Source organism: Lampris incognitus, chromosome 3 (assembly GCF_029633865.1).
Source record: "Lampris incognitus isolate fLamInc1 chromosome 3, fLamInc1.hap2, whole genome shotgun sequence".
In the NCBI taxonomy this organism is placed as follows: Eukaryota; Metazoa; Chordata; class Actinopteri; order Lampriformes; family Lampridae; genus Lampris; species Lampris incognitus.
In genome coordinates this window covers 31,299,260-31,324,136 of record NC_079213.1, presented here as the reverse complement: position 1 = coordinate 31,324,136, position 24,877 = coordinate 31,299,260, and the positions used below count along the sequence as shown (strand labels likewise).

Below are 24,877 nucleotides of genomic sequence, written 5' to 3'. Positions count from 1 at the left end.
AGCACCGTTGAGTATAGATGAAAACATGTTGGAATATTATTATCTTCTCCCATCTGTTTCCATTGGACGTGGCAAGCAGAGGTCCAGGCACCATCCTGTACAAGCTCTTCGCAGTCAATTATATAGTCTGCAAGGGGACCGACTTCCTCCTCTGCACAAACACCGTGTTCTCTAAAGTAAATAATATGGGCCGGCGCTGTACCTGGCCCTCATTATACACTCCGGACATGTAGTAAACTCTCCACCAGGGCCTCCGTCTGCCTTTGCTTTAACAGAAGTGAAACAACCACTCCAGGACGAGTCGGGCTCCATATACTATGCTGCTCTGTGCACACCGAGCACGTTTGATGCAACATTTTGCACATTTACCAAAACTGTATTGCAATTAAAACACAGATAACTACATCCTGTTATGTTCCCCACTCCTTTTTTTTGTTTTGGCTTTTTCTGCCTTTATTCGACAGCAATAGCCGAGAGAGGAGAGACAGGAAAGGCAGGAGAGAGAGCGGATGACATGCAGCTAATGGCCTGGGCTGGATTCGAACCCAGGCTACTGCAGTAAGGACTCAGCCTTATGTGGTACGCGGTCTACCAGGCGAGCCCCCCCCCCCCCACACTCCTTTTTTTTAATGTCGTATTCTATTTTATTCGATTCTGCATTGTCTGTGGTGGGTGGCGGTGAATTTAGTGCAGTGGTGCTTCTGCAAACATTTCTGCCTACAGAGGTCAGCATCCACTTTGATACGGAAACTGCAAAGAGCAGCGTAGTATGTCCTGATATGCTGCAGATGACAACCGTGAAGTATTTTTGGAGGGTAATCACACTTCAACAAATCTACCTCGATAGAACATATATTTTTTTATTTTTGTTAATCAAATACCAGCTGCAGGGAAATAACTAGCATTCACTGTATGTCGTAAATCAATTGCTGAATTAATTCCATGCTGCAAGAAAACCGAATATTGTGTGTCGAACCGGGTTTTAGGGGAGCACTTACTTCCCAGCCAGAGTACTGAAGTGGGCCTGTTATGTAAACATGTGCAGAACTGAGACGGGTGAGAGAGGAATTACTACACTGTGGACACCTGATACACTAGCCCATGCAAAAAGATAAGGTTCAAATGAGGAGGGGGCGGGGGGCTGAAACCTAATATAACCTGATTCAAAACTTTTACAATGGTTGCAAATAAAAAACAAACAAACTAGTTGATGTTTCGGACTGAATGCATATTTATGCGAGCTCAAACGCTTTTCACTCGTATAACTTTAAAAAAAACGCGTCAAACTTTCAGATGCAGCCTCGACCGTGTGAAAGTCTGAGAACGGGATAGACGCGTGTCGAATGTGCGTCCACGCACTTCATTAGAACTGCCCCGTCGATGGCGGTTTATTTCGGTAGGAATGCTGCAGCCCGTGGTCGTTTCAGATCGGACGCGTGAAGGCGGCGAGATAAACCCCGACGGGCGGCGCATTTCCACCTGGGCAGCGATCGATGTCACAGCGCCCTGCAGGGGTTGACACGCGCACACACACACGCACGGGGAGAGTTTGAGAAGTGTGTTTTAGGAAGAGCGCTGGATTTCCTGCTACGGGACGAGATGGATGTGTGCTCCTCCACTTCGGCCGGGGAGAGACCCGCAGCGATGTGACCCTCGGTGGACGCGTCGAGTTTAAACCAGGGTGAGCCTCTCTCTCTGTGTGTGTTTTCTTCTTCTTCTTCTCTCTCTCTCTCTCTCTCTCCCTCTCTCCCTTTATTCGCCGATTATTGAAAGCTATCGAAGTTGCCGATCCCATGATATGCATCTGTCAGTGTGCGGACTGCGGGGCTTGAATGACGCTTTTACAGCCGCGTCCTTCCAAAAAGGTGCCCGGCGCTTCGGAAGTTGGAGACGGGCGCGCTTTTTTTGTTTTGCGCAGCGCTTCCTTTTGTCGGCGGGGCCATCGTTAACAAACGGCGGCGGGGGGGGGATAGATGTATCGTAGTAAACTTTGTGCTTATTTGTATTCACCGAGGCCTACCTTTAGCCAAACCCCCTTAGGCGGCCTCCCGCAGCAGAATCGACGTTGACGTACAGCGACCGGCGCCCAACCATTGGCCGCGGCTCCCAGATCCGGCGCTCTGATTGGCTGCGGCGCCCCTTCACTCAAACGCTTTTGACGCGCTCGGAGGCTTCGGCGTCCGACGTCACAACACTTCGTCGTAGGGGGAGACGGGGTTTTAAAGGTGTAACGTGGGGTTATAAAGTGCGGATTTATGAGACGTAGTCGGTGCGTGGATGGCGCCCGCCGATTGTTTTGGGGATCTGTGTTTTGTGCGCGCGGGCGCGCGTCGTGGACGCAGGGGAACCTCCTCCGTAGCGGTTGTGCACCTCCAGCCTTCCCTTCCCTTCCTATCCCGCCTCGGGATAATGCGGATTAACGCGCTCGGAGTTTCACGGTTAGAAAACAAGTGTAGCATTATCCGTGCCAAACTGTCGTAGTGGTAGTCCACATTCCCCAGGTCTTGTGGTACGGCGCCTGTCTTTGCAGTCTCCAACCAATAGGCTGAAGTTTCCCGGGCTGCTACCTGTTCTGCAACATCTATCTCGGGCTACAGTGCAAGAAAGAAGGCATGTGTCAGAGCTAGACTATTTTTTGCTGTATCAGCCTTTATTGAAACCCAGTGAGTGACTGTTCTGCTGAGTTGCTGTTCCCCTTGTTTACTCCCCCTCCCCTTCCCTTCCCTCCCCCCTCAACCTCACTTCACCTACATCTGGTGCCGGACACCATTACAAGGCCTAACCCAGCATGCATGGTGCAGCCAGACTCCCCAACACCAGAGGCTATTGTCCACACTTGACCTTTCTGCAGAACAGCGTCATGCTGTGTTGTTTTTTTTTCCTGTGCATGATAGTTGGATGTACAGTAAATATTAACCTGCACGGTTACCGGTTAACACGTCATGGTGGTGTTTGCAGAAGCCCCGCTGTAATAAAGTAGTGGAAACCAAATAGAGGAAACTATTGTTTATTTTCTGGAACGTGTCTGCTGTAGTGACCAAATTCGAAAATGATGAGCTCTTCATCTTTGATTTATAACAACAACAATTTCCCTGGCAATTGGTTGTAGTATGCTGGTTGAACTGTGGCATTGCTCCTTGGCACCCTGACAATGAGGAGATGGAACAGCAAGACTCTCTCTTGCTCTCTCTCTCTCTCTCTCAAACTGTATCTCTCCAGCTACAGGAACAGAAGTATCCCTCATAAAGCCTCTCTTAGTTGTGTGTGTGTCTTAAAGACCAGTGTGTTTGCAAGGCTGCACAGTGTCTTAAGACTGGAGGTGGCTCCCCTGACAAGCAGGTCTTGTGCGGCTGAACGCCTGCAGCATAGCAACAGAGACGTTATTATTGGGCAGGAGCATTCCTTTCTCTTTTCTCTCTTGCTTTCCTTCTGACTTGCATTCGTTCAGTTCATTATATTAGTTTGCATATTGATGCATGTAGAAGCCCGGTTGTTTTGCCCTGCACACATGACCGCAAAACTGCGCCGTTTTTATCTGCCAAGGTGTGTGCAGGTCAGCTGAAATCTCATAATAATATCAGTTAAGCGGGCTGGAACTTGACTCACTGCAAGTCCACACAGGCCACCCATGAACCAGAGGTAATCCACTGACACACACACATAGGGAGGACTATTGCACTCCCTCGCTCCTGTCCAAGCGCTGGCACGGAGATAGAGATGCTGGTGTCGGTCTGCTGTGGCCACTCATGCCTGCACAGTGAACTCCCTCTCTTTCGCTTGCTCGCTCTCAGCGCCTCTTCTCTAAGCAGCTGGCCCACACACACAGCACACCAGATGCTGGCCCAAACCTCAGCCAGTCTGCTCTCCGACCTGTGTGTTTCACAGAACCACATTGGCCCTTTCTGCTCCTGTGCCTGGTGAGGCTAAACCCTCCTCTTCACCCTATACACACACACACACATGGATAGCCCACGCACTCCCCCCCGCCTGCCCGAAACAACTCCTGTTTTAACACAGTAGCCCCTCCATCCATCACCTTCCCAGGTGAAGACCCACGCACCCCCCCCCGCCTGCCCGAAACAACTCCTGTTTTAACACAGTAGCCCCTCCATCCATCACCTTCCCAGGTGAAGACCGTTTCTGACACGTACAAACATCAACCCCATGACTCAGCCAGGTTTCTGAAAACCGAACGGGGTTCAGCAGCTTCTTCTTAGCTTCCCTAAGTGAGAGTGCAGCTTGACTGGCTGTTACGGCATAAGCCCGCTCAGTTTCAGTCCTGTGGATTGGCCGGTGTCCTGGCTCAGGGCAGCGGTGAACATATGGTGGAACTAATCCCAGGCCTTAGCGCTAAGACTCCTCTCTTCAGGATTGAAGATGTCACTCCCAAGTCTCCTCTGTCTGTCCGTCCACCATCTCCCCGAAATGGCCGGAGGGGCGCTTCTCATTCAACAATTGCTGCAATTCCGAGTTTTTGCTTAAATTGTACCTAGAAATCTAAATCGAATTGTAATCAGCTAATAGCGGTACCTATCATAAGAATGCCCACGGGGTACAATACTGACTCTTGGTTGTAGTCTTATCTTTCTGCAGGAGCGAGGCTCTCTTCATTATGCTGCCTCAGTGATTATTTGCCTCTCCTCTGCTGGTTCGACATTCTGCTGACCCGAGCTGGTTTCACTTGCAGGAGCCTTCGCCGAGGGTATTGGCTCCACCGGCATCCGTGACTCCTGTTCTCTTGGAAACATCGGGTCTTTAATTTCTACATCAGCCGCATCATTTCCCTCTTTGCCCCCCCACAGCCCTGCCCCTTCCTTCCCCTGCACGCAGCTGCAGTGTGATCAAATTACCCGTTACTGCTGCGTGTTGCCTCGGCACCATAATCATCAGCCCGCCCGTTAGTCGTTCCAACGCTGCCCGGCCTCCTTTAGGCGGCTGGATGGATGGATGCTAACGTGCACACAAGCCCGGTCAACTCGCTCGGTGCCCCTCCATTTCAAGCGCAATGAAGACGTTAATGACCGTGCTCACATCTTTAATTATGTGTGCCTCCCCTCTCCCTGGCTTCCTGTGCGATGCTGGAGACGGCCATGTGAAGCAGCCTCAGGGGGGGAATTTGATACCACCTCTACTCATTTCTCTGTTGTAGTACTTATGCATCTGTGTATGTTGATAGGAAACATGGTGGTCGTAGTTCCCAAACAAAGCGTTTCTGTTTTCGTCAAAAAAGATTGTGACCCAAAACTTGTCGATCAACATCTGCTGCATGAAGATGATTATGTCTTCTAGAACATGGCATTTCCCATTCAGAGGTCTTAAAATGACTCGTAACTTAAAACCCATTATATCCTTTTCAGCAGTGAATTATTAATTAAACTAAGCAGTTTGGGCGTCCGGGTGGCGTGGCGGTCTATTCCGTTGCCTACCAACACGGGAATCGCTGGTTTGAATCCCCGTGCTACCTCCAGCTTGGTCGGGCGTCCCAACAGACACAATTGGCCGTGTCTGCAGGTGGGAAGCCAGATGCGGGTATGCGTCCTGATCACTGCACTAGCACCTCCTCTGGTCTGTCGGGGTGCCTGTTCAGGGGGAGGATGGGGAACTGGGGGGGAAGAGCGTGATCCCCCATGCGCTTACATCCCCCTGGCAAAACTCCTCACTGTCAGGTGAAAAGGCGACTGGTGACTCCACATGTATCGGAGGAGGCATGTGGTAGTCTGCAGCCCTCCCCGGATTGGCAGACCGGGATGGCTCAGAAGAGTGAGGTAATTGGCCAGACACAATTGGGGAGAAAAAGGATGGGAAAAAATCCAAAAGAAAAAAAAAACTTATCATGTGATGCGTCATGTTACCGCTTATGTTTGATGCTACCCAGAGATGTGGAAGTGGTCCTAATCTTTCCTCCGGTTCTGCTTCCAGGTCATGAGTGCCTCTAGGGAAGAGCCAGCGGAGAACGACCGAACCTGCCCAAAACCCTGCCCTGCCTGGGCCTTTCCCCGTCCCCTGACCCCAGCCTCCCACCATGAGTAAGTACCTGGCTGTAGGTGCAGACGCCTGCATGTACACTGCATACGTACACATCGTACTAACATGCACACACAGGTTGTCGCAACACACAACACAAGACCAGTATCATCTGAACTGGGGCTCAGTGATGGGTGTGAAGTGTTTCACGCAGCATGTTGTCAGACGGCCCTTTAGCCGGCCTGCTACTGGAGCATGCACGAGTTCTGCCCGCGTTGGTCTCCTCGGCTCTTTAGTCTTCCCCACTGTGGGGCAACATATGGCAGAGGGGAGAGAGAGAGAGCTGCAGCCATCACAGCAGCAATCACTCATCAGTCACACCGTGAGGCATGATGGGAAAGAGAATGTGGCAGAATGTGCTCTCCATCAGCGCTGTGTGTGTGTTTGTGTGTTTCTGCTGCTGTTGCCTTACTGTTAGCTTTGTGTGTCAGTGAGTGTAATGGGATGACTCGCATGCCAGCTCCAGCGGCCAGTGTGCGTGAGTCATACGGATATGGCTGGTCTGTTGGATAGGCAATAAATTGTGCTGCCTTGCGTGTGTGTGTGTGTGTGTGTGTGTGTGTGTGTGTGTGTGTGGTGTGTGAGTGTGAGAAACATCGGCCGAGGCTCATTATGTACCGGAGGGGCTGACAATAGTCGTCCTGAGGTATGTCTTCGTCATGTTGAGCAAGTGCAAACAACGGTTGATATGAAAAGGAATATGGACGTGTTCCACCCAGGGATGTATTTGTACTGTGGTGTCTGGGCTTATCAGTGTTGGACGCTTATCGTCTTAACTCATCGCTCGCTTCGTATTGTTTTTTTGGCGGGGGGAGGGGGCAATAGCCTTCTTCATAGCAAGATAAGGATTTAATGCAGCGTTAGAAAAAGAAGGCAGGCAGTCCTACCACCTGCAATGTTAATTCTGTGCTGCGAGGCTGTAGGTCTTTGTATGGGGGGGTGGTGGTGGCTGGGGTTTGGTTACTCGGGCAACCCTGCACATATGAGATGTTTACAATGAAATGATTGGATTAGCCAAATGTTACCCATGGGGAGTACTGCGAGATTTAACCCGATTACTGGCCTTCCCTTCACACACTGCAACACTTGGCTGCACAGGTGTGTGGGTGGGTGGGTGTGGGTGGGTGAACGGGGGGGGGGGGGGGGGTCAGGGTTGATCTGATTGATTGTGACTGATGAAAATGGATAAGTGATTGATGACCAGAGCAGTGTAGCAGCATATTACCCATTCAGCAGTTCGGTGGCATAAGTCTCAGTATTGCTCTACCTTTCACTCAGCACCATCTATTAGAGGACCGCTCAGTGTGTGTGTGTGTGTGTGTGTGTGTGTGTGTGTGTGTGTGTGTGTGCTTGCTTGTGCGTGTACGTGCACACCTAAATAGCCAGTCTGGGTATGTTGACATCGATCAAAACTGCACAACATACCCCCCCCTTTTTTTTTTCTCCCCCATAATACCTGGCCAATTACCCCACCCTTCCGAGCCATCCCGGTCGCTGCTTCACCCCCTCTGCCGATCCGGGCAGGGCTGCAGACTACCACATGCCTCCTCCCATACATGTGGAGTCGTCAGCCACTTCTTTTCACCTGACACTGAGGAGTTTCACCAGGGGGACGTAGCGCGTGGGAGGATTACACTATTCCCCCCAGTCCCCCCCCCAAAAAAAAGGTACCTTGAACCACCAGAGGAGGTGCCAGTGCAGCGACCAGGACACATACCCATAACCGGCATCCCACTTGCAGACGTGGCCAATTGTGTCTGTAGGGACGCCCGAACAAGCCGGAGGTAACACGGGGATTCGAACCGGCAATCCCCATGTTGGGAGGCAACGGAATAGACCGCCACGCCACCCGGACGCCCTCTGCACAACATTACTTTGAACATATGAGTTCATCATAACCACACGAGATACTTTTCCTGTTGCGATAAGGGCGCCATGACAACGCCATGGCACTTTGATACGTCGGTCGCAACACAAACTGGCCCACTGCATTCCAGACCATCAAAATCTGTAAACAAGTGAAACGGTCTCAAAGTAGCAAAGCGGAATACCCATGCGATTAGCCAACTTGTCCCGTACCGTTGTCAGCCGTGACCTGGATGTGCTTTGGGCTCTGGGAGCAAGACTTTTTTTTTACGCGCTTCATTATTTTCCTCTACCTTTGATAAACTCGCTTCCATGCCGAGAGACGGTTGATGATGTTGATATCCAGGGCTAATTACCTTAATTACCCCCACAGCCGCCCTGCCAGCCCAAGGGGGGTGGGTGGGGTTGGCTCCCCCCAGCGAGCCTTAATGAGGATGGATGACTCGTTACGGATGGTCGGATTTCCTGGCTGTTGAAAAGAGGGGAGAGGACAGAGATAGAAGTACTCGGTCTTTCTGTGCGGTGCAGGGAATGTGCTCTGCCTTCTGCCTCATGACGGCCAATATTATTATCCAGGAACAGCAGAGTGTGTGTCTGTGTGTGCGTGTGCACGTGTGCATGTCCAAACAACTGTTGCGTACAGCTATTAAATCTGGTAATGATGCTGCTGTCTACTGTAGTTCTAATTAAAGACATGCATGTAAGATATAATGCTGTGTACACAAATGAAGGGCGCAACATTTATGGGCCGGCTTTGCGAGGCTGTGTTCTTTCCCCATCGACTGTCAGTGTTGTGTCAACATTACAGGCGTGCCATGGATATATAGAGCATGGAGATAACAGAGTGGATGGACTGATAAACACAGCAAGAAATATGAAGGCCGTGTAACGTTTAAATGGTGTTGTGCAAACAGCACAGGAAGGTACGCATGACAGAAGTCGCAAGGAAGTAAGCCACGCGTTCCTTCCGAGTTTCTGTTCACAACATTGAGTTTTTATTTTCCCCCTTTTTCCTCCCCAGTTTTACCTGTCCAATTACCCCAAACTTTCCGAGCCATCCCGGTCGCCGCTCCACCACCCCCCTCTGCCGATATGGGGAGGGCTGCAGACTACCACCATGTCTCCTCCGATACATGTGGAGTCGCCAGCCGCTTCTTTCCACATGACAGTGAGGAGTTTCGCCAGGGGGACGTAGCGTGTGGGAGGATCACGCTATTCCCCCCTAGTTTCCAACCCCTCACCCCCCGAACAGGCGCCCTGACCGACCAGAGGAAGTGCTAGTGCAGCGACCACGACACATACCCACGCCTGGCTTCCCACCCACAGACACAGCCAATTGTGTCTGTAGGGACGCCCGACCAAGCCGGAGGTAACACAGGGATTTGAACCAGTGATCCCCGAGTTGTTAGGCAAGGGAATAGACCGCTACGCTACCCGGACGCCGCGGTAACATTTAGTTCTTCCAGCTATGTGAGCGTGTTAGTATGGGCAGTTGGCTGTAAGTGTAAGTAAATCCAAAGTAATGTTTTAGTTTTCAGCTCTAGAGATGTCTACAGGCCTTCTCGCTAATGAAGCCTATCAGTAATCCTAATCTATACTTCAATAATCTATACTTCAATACTCCTAATCTATACTCCAATACTCCTAATCTATACTTCAGTACTCATAATCTATACTTTGTCTAAGAAATGCTGCGCCACCCTCTTTCGCCTGACTTTTTCTCCCTCTCTGGCGATACAGTACAATATGGAATGTTTTTAATCAGGTATGTCAGTAGGTTGAGGCTAATAAAGAAAAAAGTCACAAATATTCAGCCAGGGGTGCTTTCCCGCACCTCTGGTTTTAGAGCCCCCCCCCTCCCCACTTCCACCTTGCTCACCACCCTTCACATTGGCATTTCTTGAAATTGTGAAAGCAATCTGAAACTGCACATTACACTACCCTTTAAATCCATCAACTGCCCCTCCCTCATTGCCACACACACACACACACACAAACACACCAACACAGACAGACGCACACACCTACCTTCTGGTGGAAACCTCATCCCCTCCCTGTCAAAGGAAGGCTGATCTCATTCAGTAGCATGCTGGGTACATAGTGGCGCCGGCTAATTATCTTCTCACCAGAGCCTCGTCCGACCCCCATCTGCTGGGTGTTGACAAGCTAGTGCTAGCAACGTTAGCCTAGCTGCAGCCCTCTGATGCAAGACAGCGGGACTATATCCTGCAACCTTTGCCACAGCTGCAAATGACTCTTCATGTAAATGGATAGATGAGAGTTTAAGAAGGGCACTACATCAATTTTCCAGTCAGCGATGGGTTACTAAAGAGCTACATGTACTCCACATCTTAAAATTACGCTCACATTACTGTTTTTCCGAAACATTTTTTGAGGAATTTCGGCAGCAGAATGAATTAGCCAGTGGGACAGCGATAGCTAGTTAGACAACAGCTAGCCCACACTTACAGGTATTGAAATTCAGATATTGAGTGATCACTGTGATCATGCCAGGGATGTGTGAGCGATAGTTTCTGGCTGCAGGTTAATAGATTGATTGATTGTTAATTTTAAACCAGAAGGCAAAATAAAGGCTACAGTCCAGAGAACATGGACATTTCTGCATAAATGAACTCTGCCAAATTGAAGAACCATTTTGCAGAAAATTATATGTGATCTTTGTCTCGTCTTCTATACTGTGCGTCTATCTCGGATGTACATCTGTTTGAATTCACGTTGTATTTGCAGCTGTTTGAAAGGGCAGAAGCTGAAGAGATATAACTTTTTGTCTTATTTCCTGTCTGCACTGCATGCTGTTGAATGCCATTAAACAATCTGCAGCCAGCAAATACATATCAAAACCAAGCACCGGCATAATGAATAAGCACTGGCTATAAAAGGAGAGAAAGATTCATTCTTGACTCTGAACTTGAGCTGATGCAGTATTTAGTGTTTACAGTGGCACTCTTTAGAAAAGTCGGCACTCGTTCGTTTGACTTGAAGTCCATGCTACGTATTGCAGGTTAACATTTTTACGATATTTACCATGAAAATGACCTGAAAAGGACCACTTGAAAGGTTAATGCAAGATTTGATGTTTTACAAGACATAAAGGACACATATTCAGTGGAAATAGTGGCCGTTTTGAGCAAAGCTCATAAAAACGCCCTTTTTCCCAACATGGCGTCATATTAGGTGACAGAGGGGAGTCAGTCTCCTCGGCACTGCCTCAGCTCAGTGTGCAGGAGTAGAGAGGGAGTAGTGAGTCTGAGCAGTCGGGCTAAAATTAGTTGGTGTTTTTTCAGGAGTTTAATGTTGCATTTCCCCATTTAACATCACGGTAAATTATTGTGTTTGTGCAGGTTGCACAAACTCCAGCCTGTCAGGACATCGAGTCCACAGTTTTCCTAACAGGAAAAGGAACGGCGCTAGCTTTCATGCATGGGTGCATTTTGTGCAGGTGAAGACAGACAGCATTTCACCGCTGCATCTGTTACAAAAAACGTGGTTACCCAGCTGGTGCAGAGTAAACCACAGTAAGCCAAAAAATAATATTCCAGCGCACACCAGGATACAAGGATTGACACCTTTTAATTACTGCTACTGTTGCATTAAAACGAAAGGAACAAACTGCGTGTTTCACCTGTTGCTTCATCAGATTCTCTTGGGTGTTTTATTAATGGATTACATTGAGGCCTAGTCCACGGTACACAGGTCCCCCCCCCTTTTCTCCCCAATCGAATTTTTGGCCAGTTACTCTACTCTTCAGAGCCGTCCTGGTCACTACTCCACCCCCTCTGCCAATCCGGGGAGGGCTGCAGGCTACCACATGCCTCTTCCGATACATGTGGCGTCGCCAGCCGCTTCTTTTCACCTGACAGTGAGGAATGTCACCCAGGGGACATAGCACATGGGAGGATCACGCTATTCCCCCCACCCCAGTTCCCCCTCCCCGTGACCAACCAGAGGAGGCGCCAGTGCAGCAACCACGACACATACCACATCTGACTTCCCACCTGCAGACAAAGCCAATTGTGTCTGTAGGGACGCCACACCAAGCCGGAGGTAACACTGGGATTTGAACCGCCAATCCCCGTGTTGGTAGGTAATGGGATAGACCGCTATGCCACCCCAACTCCCAGAATTTTTTTTTTTTAAATGGAGGGGGAAAATATCCATTTCGAAAAATACCCGTGTACTCAGGCCTAAAATGAACGGAGCGAACTACGTGTTTCGCATGTAATGCGATCCATTAATAAAATGGTGTCAATCCTAGTATCCTGGGATGTGCATTGGAAATTATTTTTTTGGTTTACAGCGTTGGCTAATACCGGTCACTCACCGAGACACCTGCCCAGTTCTCTACTGGTTCTCCTCACACCACAACTCAATTTCTCTCCTCTGACCATTATTCCTTTTAACCCTGGTTTATTCCTGGTCTCTTGAAGGCTGTGGTCTGTCATATGCATCTGAATAAACACTTACAACCTCGTCAGTGGGGCGGCACAGTGGTTAGTGTGGTTGCCTCACAGCAAGAACGTCCTGGGTTCGAATCCCGGGATAGTCCAACCTTGGGGGTCATCCCAGGTCATCCTCTGTGTGGAGCTTGCATGTTCTCCCGGTGTCTGCGTGGGTTTCTCTGGGTGCTCCGGTTTCCTCCCACAGTCCAAAGACATGTAGGTCAGGTGAATTAGCCATATTAAAAATTGTCCCTAGGTGTGAATGTGTCGGCCCTATGATGGCCTGGTGGGCTGTCTAGGGTGTCTCCCCGCCTGCCGCCCAGTGAATTCTGGGATAGGCTCCAACATCCATGACCCCAATTGGGATAACCAGCTTGGATAATGGTTGGATGGATGGAACTCCGTCAGTGTCAAAACTAGCGTTGAGCTCCATTAATTTCTTATTGTTCAACTTGACCGCTCACTCTTATGTTGAGTCATTTCTGGTTTGGCTTTTTTAGATGAGGAAATAAAATATTCTCATAAAACCTACTCATATATAAAGTATATTTTTATTAAAATCTAGTTCCTACATCATTAAACTACACATTGATTCACCGGGGTCCCCAACCTGCACACCACTCTTTAAATGCATGCAGATGGTCAGTGGGAAGAGTTACCGCACAATGCCAGAATAGAAATCAAACTTGGCTCGAGTAACAGGATGGTAATATCATCCCAGCACCACCTCTAAGGTCCACATCGTGTATTTTCTTAGTCATGATCACCCGCTGCACTTGCGTTGCCATAGATTTGGCAGCACAATATGTAGCGGCTAGTGCAAAGCAGCTTCCCCAGTGTGAGCACCACCAGACTAACATGCATACATGCATTATCCATGCAAACTAATCCGCTGAACAGACTCTTACCAGCCTTGGACCAACGCACATCCATAAGTAGTAGAGTTTATCCAGATAGGGCGCTCAATGTTTAGCATTGTCAGTTAAATAAAACGATTAAAGTTAATATTTTAGGGCAGGGGTTCTCAAGCCAGTACTCATATCCACCCCGGTACTGCTGGTTTTCATTACATTCACCTGAATGTAATGAAATACCTGGTAGAATATAAAGCCAGCAATACCGGGGGTCCCTGAGAACCTGATATAGAGCCACTGCTTTCAGGTTACATGTGTATCTTGGGAATTTGAAAATATCATTTGAATATTGTTAGCGTTAAAACTGTAATAAATAAATGGTAAAAATCAAATAGTTGGATTCTGTCTAGTTACAACCCTGGAGATCTCATTTTCGTTCTTCTCACATGGACATCGCGGCAATTGGTGCAGGGTTTGAGAAATCCAAATCCCAGAGAACAATTCCAGTGCTGTTACATCAGCACCTTGCCCTCCGCCAAACAAAGCAAGCATGGTTGTACTTCGGGTTTTTAGCTTTTGATGTTGGGGTCTGGTATCTGTCGGTGAAGGTTGTACACAAGCTTGTTCTGCAACCTCTCTTCCTCTTCAAACGTGCTTCTACCTGCCGTCTTCTGCCGCACTCGGCTGCCATGTTGAAGATGTTAAGCTCTAGAAAAGTCTCAGCTCACATTAATCTAAATAGGCAACGAAAGAAGTGCTTATGATATGGACATTTGTGAGTTATCTATTAATTTAGGTTCCCCAGTGATAAAGGGTATCAAAAAGGAATATTTTCACGTAGATCTTCAGAATTCATTTAAAGTTGGTCAGGAATTGAAATTCCAAACAAATTTTTAAATGCTTGATTCCATTAATCTTAACTGATTGAATGATAAGGGGGCAGCACGGTGGCGCAGTGGTTAGCGCGGTTGCCTCACAGCAAGAAGGTCCTGGGTTTGAGCTCCCGGGGTTGTCCAACCTTGGGGTTCGTCCCGGGTCGTCCTCTGTGTGGAATTTGCATGTTCTCCCTGTGTCTGCGTGGGTTTCCTCCGGGTGCTCCGGTGTCCTCCCACAGTCCAAAGACATGTAGGTCAGGTGACTCGGCCCTACTAAATTGTCCCTAGGTGTGACTGTGTGCGTGTCGGCCCTGTGATGGTCTGGCGGCCTGTCCAGGGTGTCTCCCCGCCTGCCGTCCACTGACTGCTGGGAAAGGCTCCAGCAACCCCGCGACCCTGAGAGCAGGATAAGTGGTTTAGATAATTGATGAATGATAAGGGTTAATTTTAAAATACTAACTAAAACAAACGTGATAGAAAATAAATATTATGTTGGGAGGTCTTGACTTCCTTCGCCAGAACATTTTCAAAGTTTTGCAAAACTAATTTCCTGCCACTTTAAGATCATTTATAAAACAATAATGAAATTAATTTTTCACAAGTTTTGGGTAATTTTTGAACACTTTGCCAGGGTAATATCTTAGGAATATTCATATCAGACTTTCGGTTGATTTCATTATAATTTTAAATTACTTGCAAACAACAGATTGGTGAATTCATTTTCCAAACTTTTACACTTCACCTATTCAGATTGATTGTTGATGGAAGTCACAATTATGATTACTGACTGTCAAGTCAGTTTTATTTGTATAGTCCAATATCACAGATAACAAATTTGTCTCGGGGGGCTTTACAGCAACACAACATCCTGTCCTTAGACCCTGGCACTGGATCAGGAACAACTCCCTAAAAAACTATCCTAGTTACTGACCATGGTAAATGACTGATTGCCATAGAGTAGGAAAAATAGATACAGTCCTTAATAATAGGGGGGGGGGCAGTTTGAGGGTGGTGGGAGGGATGCCCCCCCCCCAGTTTGTGTTAAGGTTGTTGCCTTGCTCCTCACAGAGTGTAATCCTTCATTTCAGAAAGAGTTTAGCTGATTGACTCGGTCAATCCCACTGACTAGAGAGCTCAGTATTTGTTTGTTGGGAACATCTTCCGAGGGAAGAAAGCCTTTTTTGTTTTACAAGTCGGACAAGTTCAATAGCATACTTCACTCCCTCCGCTTCAAACTTAAGTTACCCTGAGCGTGCTGCATCGGCAGACAAAAAAGAAATGAATACATGTAGTTGTCCTCTGGGTAACTGTATTCCCAAATCTGGTTGTTTTGTGGCACTCGTCAGTTGGCCGGGTTTTTGTTTTGACAAATGATTCCTCGAGTTAATCTGTGCTTTGAGGTGCTCTTACAAAAGGGATGCTAGTCTAAATATAAAAGAACACAGTGTTACCTGGAAAGAGGAGCCAGTTATTTCTAAAGCACCGTGTCAGTTTGTTTATTAAGTTTGTGTTTGTTTCTCTCATTGCCAATCATAATTGAGCGCTCTTGTGTTTTTCGCCGCTGACTGAAACTCCCCTCGCGTTTTCTTTTGAAATGTTATTCTGTTATTCGGCGGTGTATTCATCCTGACCTGGCGTCTTAACACCAGAATCAGAATACTTTATTCATCCCCGAGGGGAAATTGGGTATTACTGCATTCAGAGCTGAATGGGCTCATCCTCGCTCTCTGTAGCTGCACCCTTCTCACGGTCTCAAGAGAACAAAAGTACGAGTCTAAACATTATTTTAGGGATTTAGTCGGCGCTCAGACCCATAAACACAGCCTGTCTAACGTGTGGGAGTTGTTTTAGAGAACAACAGACAGCCAGCATACTCTCGCATAGTGCAGAGTGAGCTCCCTGCACAGGTCCAGTCATCTTTGTCACCCTGTTTAATAAAAAGGTGCACACAGGCTAAAAAACGGTGTTTACTTTCTCTTTAACCTTGATTAGTCATCAAGCTTAAAGAGGAAGTAAACACCGTTTTTTAGCCCATCTCTGTCGACCCACATTTTAACCACCCAGGGAGATTCGTTGGCTGATGCCAGCACCCTGCCTTTCCACCTGGCTGGGATCTTATTGGTCTTTACGCCCACATGTGTATGTCACCGACACATAACGCCTCTGATGCCCCTCCTACATTATGTAGGCAGATGGGGGATTTAATCGAAATGTGTCTCGGAGGAAAGAGACTGTATGCCCCCTCAAATCAACTGTATGTCTCGACCTTCTCTCTTTCTTTATCCACAGGGCAAGCAGTTTTACACCTCAGTGAAATATCAGCATGTTTTCAGCTCAAAATATGTGAAGGTGAGCTGCGTTGGGCATAACAGTCCATCCCTGGACCGGGTTTGACCTCTGACCTGTTACCGTTTAATAAAAGTATTTTTATGGACTCGTGATAGGGCTGAATGATATTTAAAGAACCATCATTGCAATAATTTTGTGTTTTGTGACGTGTAATACAATATTAGAGAATGATTTATGATAATGTATGTAAATACGCAGGCTATAACATACAGATAAGCCGTTGCCAATAATCTGAAGTGATCAACAGATCCACACATCAAACTCAGCTGAACAAACCTCCATATGCATCAGATTATTTGTTACATGTTGGAAAAGGAGTAGGAGGAAGTGTACACTTTGTTTTTCCTACCCCTTCTCACCTACTAGTAAGTTAATTCAGCTACCATCCATCCATTATCCGAACCGCTTAGCCTGCTCTCAGGGTCAGCAGTCATCACACAGGGCCAACATACATACACATACACACACACACACACACACACACACACACACACACACCTAGGGGCAATTTAGTACGGCCGATCCACCTGACCTACATGTCTTTGGACTGTGGGAGGAAACCCACGCAGACACGGGGAGAACATGCAAACTCCACCCAGAGGACGACCCGGGACAACCCCCAAGGTTGGACTACCCTGGAGCTCGAACCCAGGACCTTCTTGCTGTGAGGTGACCATGCTAACCACTGCGCTACCGTGACTGCTATACATTTAAAACTCAATTCCCACTGTACTGTGTAGTTCAAATTCAGTGAAAGTTGTCCTGCACAATACAAACTCACCCACTGTGAACAATAAGAGAAAAAAAAGAGAAGTAGTTACATAATTTCACCAGATAAATGCCGCTTTTAACTCAAATGGCTTCATTTGCAGACAATTTATCGCTGTAGTAATGAGTGGGGCAATTTGAGAGGGGGAATAAGGCAGTTTTCCAAGAAGTCATTGAATCAGATTAAATTATATTGTCAGATCGGCTGGAATATTTTTCATCAAGAGCAATAAACGAAAAGAAGCAGGAATTTACCCTTTCAAGCAATAATAGTTTCAGCCCACATGACTGATGGGCCCAGTTGGCCTCATACTGCATCCTCTGCAATGTGGCTGTTGCACGCTGTGTATAGGTCCCAATGTCGCCTCTGAAACCACATGTTACTCAGTTGTTTGTAAGCGATGTAGGTCTAGTCATCGGGTATCATTAGACGCCGTCTCCACGTAAATTAAACAGGTTTGTCCATCCAGAAAATAACTCATTAAAAAAAAAGGCGTAACTAATTCCCGTTTGCTGAAGCGAGAGGCGATTTAAACTCCGCCGGTCGTTCATTTTCGACCAGCTGAGCACAGCACGAGACAGGAATCGAGGCAGAACTTTCTAGGTGTCCGCCGTACTTTGTGGCGCCCAGGATTTGTTTTCCGGCATTGAAACTGGTTTGTTCTGGGCAACTGGGCAACAGGTTTGTCCAGGTCGTTATGGCAGGAATTTAAACTTGGGATTGAAAGTACGATAACCACACAAGGATGAAGGTTACTCCGGGTTTTAACAGCCGACATGTGCAACCTGGTGCACACAAAGGTCTCCAGTGAAAGAAAAAAAAGGTTGGGATTAGGACTCATACTACAGGAGAACAGATTTAAAAACAAGTATTTAGCATATTTTTTTTAGGGGGGGGGGTTGGGGAGGATTCCCCCCCCCCCCGCCGTTTCTCCCCAATTGTATCCGGCCAATTACCCCACTCTTCCGAGCCGTCCCGGTCACTGCTGCTCCACCCCCTCTGCCAATCCGGGGAGGGCTGCAGACTACCACATGCCTCCTCTGATACACGTGGAGTCACCAGCCGCTTCTTTTCACCTGACAGTGAGGAGTTTCACCAGGGGGACATAGCACGTGGGAGGATCACGTTATTCGCCCCAGTTCCTTCTTCCCCCTGAACAGGCGCCCCGACTGACCAGAGGAGGCGCTAGTGCAGTGACAAGGACACATACCCACACCCGGCTTCCAACCCACAGACACGGCCGGTTGTGTGTGTAGGGACACCCGACCAAGCTGGAGGTAACAGGGATTCGAACCAGAGATCCCTGTGTTGCTAGGCAACGGAATAGACCGCTACGTTACCCGGACGCCCATATTTAGCGTATTCAAATGTTTTTTCACTACAGATTGAGGCAGCTGGGCGGCACGGTGGCCCAGTAGTTAGCACCGCTGTCTCACAGCAGGAAGGTCTTGGGTTCGAACCCCAGGCTGTCCCAGGTCCTTTCTGTGTTGAGTTTGCATGTTCTCCCCGTGTCTGCGTGGGTTTCCTCCGGGTGCTCCAGTTTCCTCCCACCATCAAAAAGACATGCATGTTAGGGTTAATACTCCTGCCTGTGCCTCTGAGCAAGGCACTGGGAAGAAGAACTGCAGCTGCCTTCTGCTGCTATACAATAGGATGGGTTAAATGCAGAGAACACATTTCATTGTAAGAGTACAATTTGTTGTAAGATACAATGACAAAGTGGCGTTCTTCTTCCTTTCTAATTTGGCAAGTCTGTCATGTAATAGTCCAGACCTACTACTCAGTGTGTGTGTGTGTGTTCTTTGCTTGCTCTCTCTCTCTCTCTCTCTCTCTCTCTCTCTCTCTCTCTCTCTCTCTCTCTCCATCTATCTATCTCGTTCTCTCTCCTCTCTTTCTCTATCTCTATCTTGCTATCTCCTCTCTCTCGCGCTCACCTCTTTCTCGCTTTCTCTCTCTATCTAACTCTCCTCTCTCTCCCCTCTCTATCACGCTCTCTCTCTCTCTCTCTCTCTCTCTCTCTCTCTCTCTCTCTCTCTCTCTCTCTCTCTCTCTCTCTCTCTCTCTCTCTATCTTGCACTCTCTCCTCTCACGCTCTCCTCTCTCTCTTGCTTGCTCTCTATCTGGCTATCTCCTCTCTCGCACCTCTCTATCTTGCCCTCTATCTCGCTCGCTCTCGATCTCTACCTCGCTCTCTCTCTTCATGATGTCTGCTCATCTCTGTATTTCTCTCTCTCCTCTCTCTCTCTCCTTCCCCACTGTGCACCTAAGGGTTTTTTTTTTAGATTTAATTTCTTGCCAGCGTATGTTCGGTGGTGATTGAAGGTTGGCAGTTTGGCTGTGTGAAATATGTGATGCGATGCCAGCCGTTCAGTGGAATGCAGCAGTCCAGCACATTCCCCCTTCAGCACTTCCCTTCTCCACCTCACCCCATCCCCCCCCCCCCTCCCCCCAGCCCCCCGTCCTGTCCTTCCATGTAGTGGTGAATGATGCTGGGACCCTGTGTGTGTGGTGATATGATGGCAGAGAGGTTATCAGTAGTTAGTGTGTGTGTGTGTGTGTGTGGGTGTGTGTGTGGGCGTGTCGGGGGGGGGGGTGCGGGCGTGCAGGAAGGAAATCTCACTGGAATATGATTACATCTCCCAGTAAACAGGGCAGCGAGAGGAAATGGATCCACAGACCTACCTTCAGGGCTTCAGCCTGCACTCAGACAACGGGCAGCAGAGCAGTGGAAGAGCTGAGAATATACCGCGTTATCATAACATGTCCGTTCCTTCACATAATTTACTGGCAAACCACCTCGTGGCATCCTCTGGCTTCTCTCTCTCTGCTGCTCCCTTTACTGTTCGCCCAGATTTAAACAGTGCAAAGGCAGTTATGTGCAGAGAGGAATGTTTGTTGTACAAATATGTGAAAATTCAAGTGGAGTGTGAAAGTTAGGTTTAATAAAATGTATTCTATTCGGGGCGTCCGGGTGGCATAGCAGTCTATTCCGTTGCCTACCAACACACGGATCGCTGGTTCGAAACCCCATGTTACCGCCAGCTTGGTCGGGCGTTCCTACAGACACACTGGCCGTGGGTATGTGTCCTGGTTACTACACTAGCGTCTCCTCTGGTCGGTTGGGTGGCCTGTTCAGGGCGGAGGGGAAACTGGGGGTAATAGCGTCATCCTACCACGCGCTACGTCCCCCTGGTGAAACTCCTCACTGTCAGGTGAAAAGAAGCAGCTGGTGACTCCACACGGATTGGAGGAGGCATGTGGTAGTCTGCAGCCCTCCGTGGATCAGCAGAGGGGGTGGAGCAGCGATCGGAGCGGCTCGGAAGAGTGGGGTAATTGGCCAAGTACAACTGGGGAGAAAAAGGGGGGAACATAAAAAAAACCTAAAGTGTTCTATTTTAAATGCAAAGCATGCACCGAGGTTGTTGTTTTCGAAAGTCAACGGTAGCTTAGCTTTTAGCCAGCATGCTAAAATAGCGTGGTCAGTACTGCTCTTTCAGCCAGGTATTTAGGCGAGGATAACCGTACCACGAAAGTTTGTTAGCAGCCAACATTTATTTCTGACATGCACACAGACACACACACACACACACACACACACACAGTTGCCATGGTGAGCTGAGCTGCTTTAGTTGGATGTATTCCCCCCCGTTCCAAAAGTTTATCCCATCAATACTTAATGTTTGGACTTCAGACAGACTGGATCATGCAAGAGGGGTGATTACAGATTATGAAGGATTCTGTTCTGTGGGGTCTGTGCTTGCTACTTTCGAATCCGTTCGCCATTTGGGGACTTCAGACTTCATGTTTGCTTTGCTCTGCTTTGTTGACATCTTTCCTTTTGGCAGTTTTCATATCAAGTAAAGTGACAGTAACGTCAAACCCACAGACTGTCAGGAGAGTAATCAAGTATCGAAGCTCCTCTAAAGGTACGGCTGGGCAATTAGATTTGTTCTTTTGTTGATATACTATATTAATCCCTGTGGGGAAATTCCTCTCTGTATTTAACCCATCCTAGCTGTGTTGCTAGGAGCAGTGGGCAGCCGCCGTGCAGCACCCGGGGACCAACTCCAGTTCTTTTCCCATGGCCTCCGTCAGGGGCACAGACAGGAGTATTAACCCTAACATGCATGTCTTTCTGGTGGTGGGGGAAACCGGACCACCTCCAGACACGGGGAGAACATGCAAACTCCACACAGAAAGGACCTGGGACAGCCTGGGGTTCGAACCCAGGACCTTCTTGCTGTGAGGCAACAGTGCTGACCACTGGGCCACCGTGCCGCAGCCTCTGTGCAGCACTCGGGGACCAACTCCAGTTCGTCTTGCCATGCCTCGGACAGGAGTATTAACCCTAACATGCATGTCTTTTTGATGGTGGGGGAAACCGGAGCACCGTGAGAAAACCCACCACAGACACAGGGAGAACATGCAAACTCCATACCCAGGACGACCTGGGACAACCCCGGGAATCGAACCCAGGACCTTCTTGCTGTGAGGCGACAGCGCTAACCACTGGGCCACCGTGCCGCCCAATATTGACAAAATCAAAATATCACAATATGCTTTCATAAGCTATGTTCACACAAGAACGTTGTGAGAAATGATCATGATGACCAATCAGGTGGACACACTTATTGTTCATTTCTCTCAGTTAAAACGGTCGAATAAGCATCGAAAATTGTGTCACTTTACTGTAAGGCAGCGTTTAAGACCAAGAAAAGACGACTTTTAAGTTATCCCATGTTATGTCAGGATATTTCCGGTGTGGGAAGATGGCGGCACGAACTCACGTTTGCAGCGGCCTCACCCAATACCGTCCATGCAGTGTCTTTGTTCACGTCTGCATCTGGGTTTGTGTCTTCGTTTGATGGCTGGGAGAGCTGGTGCTGGATCAGCTGGGAGAGCTTGGTCTGCTGCGTCCTGTGGCCCCAGGGACCACGGCCCTGCCTGGAGCTGTGCCCGAAGAGGAAACACTGAGGGTGGTCTGACAGGGCACAGAAGTGGGGCAGGCTAAGCTAACTGCTAGCCCATGCGGACCGGCAGTTCCAATAACACCGAGGGTGGTCTGGCAGCGGCCTCATCTAGCCTTGACTGTGTTTTTGGTGTCGTGTGGAGCGCGGGGGGAGGTGTGTCGAAGTTGTCTGGCTGGGAGAGCTGGCGTTGGATTGGCTGAGGGAGCTTGGTCTACTGCATCCTGTGGGCCCAAGGACCACGGCTCTGTCTGGAGCTGCACCTGAAGAGGAAACACTGAGGGCATTCTGACAGGACACTGAAGCGGGCAGGCTAAGCTAACTGCTAGCTCATGCATTCCGGCAGTTCCAACACACATCCTGGCTGGTGTTCGCTCTCTTGGAAAGTGGATTTTTTTTTTTGGGTATGTTGAATATATATGTTTTTATAGTTGTTGTTTTTTTGTTTTGTTTTTTTGTAGTTTGGATATACGTATATGCTCTAACTAAAGGAGTCCATTAATGCAGATTATCAACATATTTTGGTGGCACAAATGTGTGTGTGAGTATGTTGGGAATGAATTAACAGGCCAAAGTCCACGCGGACGTAGTGACTGTGAAATGAGCTGAAAATGGACAGCATTTGGCGGCGGCACAAGACGAACCGTTGAGTGAGTTCATAAATGCTAATGCGTCTGTGTTACGTAATTTGCAATCAGTCTCACCTAAAACGTACCAGCATATCCTATCAGTCCATTAGTAGCCACATGTTGTCAGGTTTTCACACAGCAGGGACCGGTAGAGCGTTGTGTTAGCCAGCCACTATAAAGCCCCATATTGCAGCAGTCATTGGGGCTCGGGGGTCATAGATGGATTGCTGCAGGCCGCCCCTCATATTTCATGACAACCCCCCCCTCCCTGTTAGACCTCTGCTCTTTTACCAGCTGTTGATCTTTTCTTTTGCCTTGTAAAACACATGCACAAAGCGCTGTCATTTTTTTATTGTCCTTCTGTAATCTCTCACTTCTGTGGTAAAAAGTAATTGTGATTAGAAGCTGTTTAATGTGGAAACTGGGGTTAGTTTGCCAGTAAGAGTGGTCATTCAGGCCCGGGGGGTTAACTTAGAGGAAAAGGGTCACAGTCGACCCGATGAAGGGCTTATAGGGGCATCGCTGAGCTGGATGAGAGGATGAGGAGGAACTGGGGATTGCACATCGACTGCTCTTTTGTAAAAGGATGTTAGGAGTGAGGGAAGAGGAAAACAAGGAATAACCAAGGATGATTGCCACTGGAAGGTTTTTGGTACATGGCACGTCGGTGGCTTCGAAGGACATTCGGCAGCCCTGGCTGACGTCCGATTGGTCAAAACGCTGCGCGCTTGTAACAGGAAAGGACACACGGGCAAACAGGAAGCGCCAGGGAGAGCGGTGATGTTGTTTCAATTTGTTTTCTTTCCCCTCTGCTCCATTCCCTCGCTCCTGTGGCATGGTGCCAGGCCAGGACAGGAAGAAGGGAGGAAAGGGAAGGAGAGAGTGAAGAGGACTAACTAAGGATGGGAGCCAGGGGAACCCTGAAAGTGGTCGAGTACACAGAAGTGAAAGGGAAGATTGATTGCTTGATTGATTGCTTGATTAATTCATTGATTGAATCATTAGGTGAAAGCTTTTGCCACATTTGGCACCTCGTTGATACGTGTTGTTGTCGTCGTCTCTTTTGACTGGTCCAATGTTGAATTACTTGTACAGACTTCTGCCCTCTCTGTTCTGTTGAGCAGGTTTTGAGAAGATTCTTATGGTTAGTTTTGGCAATTTATTGTTGGTTGTAGTCAATGTAGCTGTTGATATTATTGATACTGCTGGAGGAACCAAAGTTTAAGTTGAATCTAGCTAGAACACCTTCAGTCAATGCGTTGGAACACCACGCCAATCAAATCACCAGAAGTGCCCTTTTCCACCTAAAAAACATAGCTCGTCTCCGCCCATCACTCGCTTTCTCTGCTGCTGAAACCTTGATGCATGACTTCATCTCATCCGGAATTTACTACTGCAGCGGCATTCTCTACGGCTCGTCGTCCAAAGTCCAAAACAAACTCCAGCACATCGAGAACTCTGCTGCTCGCCTGCTCACCCACTCCCGCGACCACATTACCCCTGTCCTCCCGAACCTCCACTGGGTCTCTGTCCCATAACAGATCCAATTCAAAGTCCTTCTCCTCACTCACAAAGCCCTCCATAACCAGGCCCCCACCTACCTCACTGACCTGTTCCAGTACTATTTTCCTTTCTGCAGCCTTCGCTCTTCCAATGTCAACCTTCTGTGTTCATCACACAGGACCATGCACCAGACCTTCTGTCTCCACTGCACAGGACCAAGCACCGGACATCCTGTCTCCATCACACAGGACCAAGCACCGGACCTCCTGTCTCCACGCACAGGACAGGACCATGCACTGGACCTCCTGTCTCCACACACAGGACCAAGCGCCGGACCTGAGGTGACTGAGCCTTCTCCATAGATGCCCCCTCCCTCTGGAACTCCCTCCCCAAACACATCAGAGACTGCACTGAACTGTCCACGTTCACATCATTAATCAAGACTCGCCTTTTCACAATTGCTTTTAATGTGTGATTATTGTTGTGTGTTACATGTTTTTGGTGTATTGCTTTTGTGTTTTTTTATGTTATGTAACGGTAAAGTGTCTTTGTGTACCTTTTGAAAGCACTATACAAATAAA

General features: G+C 48.4%; 1 long non-coding RNA gene across 1 annotated transcript; it reads left to right on the top strand.

Moving 5' to 3' along the window:
* Positions 1 to 1,627: 1,627 nt before the first annotated feature.
* On the top strand, positions 1,628 to 24,775 carry LOC130109616 (uncharacterized). Its single transcript, XR_008810017.1, has 3 exons — positions 1,628 to 1,681; positions 5,920 to 6,026; positions 24,475 to 24,775. It is a non-coding gene; the product is annotated as an uncharacterized LOC130109616 (long non-coding RNA).
* Positions 24,776 to 24,877: the final 102 nt, after the last annotated feature.